Source organism: Priapulus caudatus, unplaced genomic scaffold, assembly GCF_000485595.1.
Source record: "Priapulus caudatus unplaced genomic scaffold, Priapulus_caudatus-5.0.1 Scaffold262, whole genome shotgun sequence".
NCBI classification, from domain to species: domain Eukaryota; kingdom Metazoa; phylum Priapulida; class Priapulimorpha; order Priapulimorphida; family Priapulidae; genus Priapulus; species Priapulus caudatus.
The window spans coordinates 294,859-298,580 of record NW_014577323.1 but is presented as its reverse complement, the minus strand read 5'-3'; positions in this window follow the sequence as shown (position 1 = coordinate 298,580).

The window sequence follows — 3,722 nt, the reverse complement described above, 5'->3', positions numbered from 1 at the left end:
ACACACACACACACACACACAGACACACACCGGCCCCCTCACGTGTCATGGCGAACACGCACTTATTAAAATCGTTCTCTCGCGTGCGATGCAAATTTCGCGCATTCGCAGAATCGCGCCGCTTTTATAATTCGGGAATAACTCGGCAGCGAATATCCGGCAGCGGCGCGGCGGCGGTGTGATTAGCCGCGCGGCTTGACGCCGCCGCCGCCGCGATTATGGTCTGCTTGTCGGCGGTGCCGTCGTCGTCGCAGCCGACGGCGTGCGGCCGCAGATACGGGGGACGCATCGGCAAGCCGCGAAGTTTGAGTGACGAGTTATTTGGTGGTTCTAATATCGGCAGTAATATCGGCTGCGTGCCGACGGCGGATTAAGGCCCCGGATGACGGTCCCCGATGAAGGCTCCGTGTGTGGGGGGCAGATTTACGGTGCGGTGTTAAATCCCCAGATGAAGGCGCGAGGTGAAGGCCCCGGATGAAGGCCCGCGGTGAACGTCTCTAGATAAGACTAGAGTGAAAGCCCAGGATGAAGGGCTGATGTGTGTGTGTGTGTGTGTGTGTGTGTGTGTGTGTGTGTGTGTGTGTGTGTGTGTGTGCGTGTGCGTGCGTGTGCGTGTGTGCGCGCGTGTTGAGTATGGGGTGGGAGGTTATGAATAGCAATAAGGGTGGGGAAGGGGCTTATGAATAGAAGGGGTGGCAGTTGAGGGGAACTATGTTGTATGAACTATGTCTATGAACAGTGAGGGAATCTGGGAAAAGTGCGTGCGCGGGGGATGTATGAGGAGGTATCTGCGGAGTGAGGGGTGGTCGGCTTAACACGGCACCTACTAACAAACGAGACGACAAACGCAGGTAATCAGTTCATCAGCTTTATTTCAGACATTTTAAATTACACGACACCAAATTATGATTTTTTAGGATCGTCGCTAAAACGAGCTCATTTACACGCTTCAAAATACATGCAAAAAGCAAATTCGTGACTAAAACAACAAAACTCGTTATCGTTCAACATTCACCCGATCGCCAAGGCAACGGGAAGACGCAATACGTTTTCGAAATCGAAAAAATCGAGCAGATATAAGACTCATTACGCAATGAACAGACACGCGTCTATAAACGGCGAACTAACATAACCGAATGTAACATGTAAACGTTTTTAGGACGCGTATATAATTATTGCACATGCAAACCGATCAACAACAAAAAAAAACGGGCACGAGAGGCACGACTCGCTCAAAACACGTGACCGAATCCGTCACGTGACAAGGTAATACACAAAATAGTTCTCAAGACGATATTTGGTAATTATATCTTTGGTTTACGTAGCCGTATGGGCGCGCCGCGGCGCAACCAAGAAAACTCTTGTAACAGCTCTTGGACTCCCTCTATATGCACTACTTTTAATAACAAGTTTTTTTATTCACCCTACGATTCTCTACAGGCAACAGTGAGACAACTAGACAGCGGACAGTCCAGGAAAATACCGTGAATAATTCTTCCGAGTGCATAACATTATCTTGCCAGCGATCTTTATTCGTGTTTTCGCAGAAATTCGACATCCAATCACATGAAACCGTAACTAAGCAAATTACAGAAGTTCTCGCATTCGCTAAGGTCACACGATGAACCGGAAGCACGTCCGGGAAGACTTAGTGGGAAGACGACTTTCGAGTCTAGGAAAGCTTCCTCATCACGAGGACGACTTTACGGGAAGACTAGGACTTTCCATGTCAGGGAAGACTTAATAGGAAGACAACGAATTCACCTGCTACGAAATATCCTTATATGCTAAGGAAGCCTCCCTGTGCTAATGAAAACTGTTTGGAAGACTAGGAATTTCCATGTAAAATAAAGCTTCCCTACGCCATGGAAGAGTTTACGGGATGACAAAGACTACTACAAAATCTTCCCCATTCTATAGAAGCGTTCCTGTTGTGCCGAGGAAAACTTTGTGGTAAGACTAGGAGTTTCCATGCCAATGAAGCTTCCCCATGCTAAGGAAGACATTGTGTGAAGACAATGACTTCGGTTACGCCAAGCAAATGAAGTACTTTGCTCGGGAAGAACACGGGATGGCGAAGTATCGGTTAGAACTTAGTTGCTGGGATCGGACTTGAGGCATTTTCCTGGCCAGCGGCACCGACACAAAAATAGATACGACAACAACGATCATCCTGAATCTTTACATCAAAGATCTATTGCTTTTTTAAGTAGAGAGAAGACAAACATTATTGCTTTTCTTTCACAGTGTAAGAATGCCCTCTCTCCCCTGGTGCACTCCCCACCTGAGTATACAGGAACATCACACGATACAAAATTACTCTCTAGACGTACCCCCACGCCGCTCTGCACGCCGTGAGCGCACGCACGCGCCTTCCGTACGACCCGAGAAGGACGTGTGGGTCGTCTAGCTACGCTCTACTCTCGCTGAGTATTTGAAGGTAACATCCGGCGATACACACGTGACGCGTGTAGGCGATCCCCGGTGAATACACCGCCCTTTCATTATGCATAAACGAGAACTAACCTACGAGAAAGCCATTAGTGTAGTCGTCGAGTGAAAGAGGGTGCATGTACGTAGCGAGAGACCCCTACCGGACCAGCCAGATGGCGTAGAGGTGAGAAAGCCATGCCAGTAATCTCTATGAGAACGGCTAGCCCATACTAGCAGTGTTACCGCGGATACCGAGACATCTGAGCCGGCCCGTTTGTAGGTCGGCCGCCTTTCATCCCCGCCACCCGCCTTACCGTTTCTACTTTTGTTATGGACGAATTTTCCATACGAAACAAAATCGAAACACGGAAATTTAAAGTGAGGTCGGGCTCGGTCACGAACACCGATGCACGTACGCACGCACGCACGCACGCACGCACGCACGCACGCACCAATAGACATTATGAAACAGAAATTACAAATAGATACACACACGTAACATGTTATAATAGCACCATAAAACAACATGACTAAACTCAATTCGTTCGAAACTATACAGGCGCCTATAAAATGATATAACTTATCATCCCACGAATTCTTACGCTTTGTACAGGAACATGCGAAATAAATAATGATTTTAAAATTAATCTGATACTGTGGCGGAATTTCTCACATACTTTACACGATACTGCTTAAAAGTAGAAAAACCGAGGTAAAACACACACACATACACACACACACACACACACACACACACGCACGCACACACACACAAAAAAGCACGCACGCACGCACGCACGCACACGCACGCACGCACACACACACGCACGCACGCACGCACACACACACACACACACCGTATAATTTACTAATAAGGTTCATCCATGAATCCACACATACGCGCCGCGCTCACGCTTACAGCCGCATGCCGAACATATATGCCGCTAAACGAAGAATTATGTAAGTCAGAGTATAGGCGCGTGTGCGTGCGCGCGGGCGCGTGCGTGCGTGCGTGAGAGGTTGTTGTCCTACATGCGCGCGCGTCACCTTCGTGTCCGCCCTTCACGCCCCCCTACTCACTATATATCATCATCATCATCATTGTCGTCGTCGTCGTCGTCGTCGTCGTGGTCATCATGTGCGCTCAGGTGCGGTTAGCAGCATCGCTATATTTGCGTGTGTTCTAGAGTTCCTAATCCATGCTGCGTGTGCGCTACCTGCTCTCCTCCACCTCTCTATCTCTCTATCTCTCTCTCTCTCTCTCTCTCTCTCTCTCTCTCTCTCTCTCT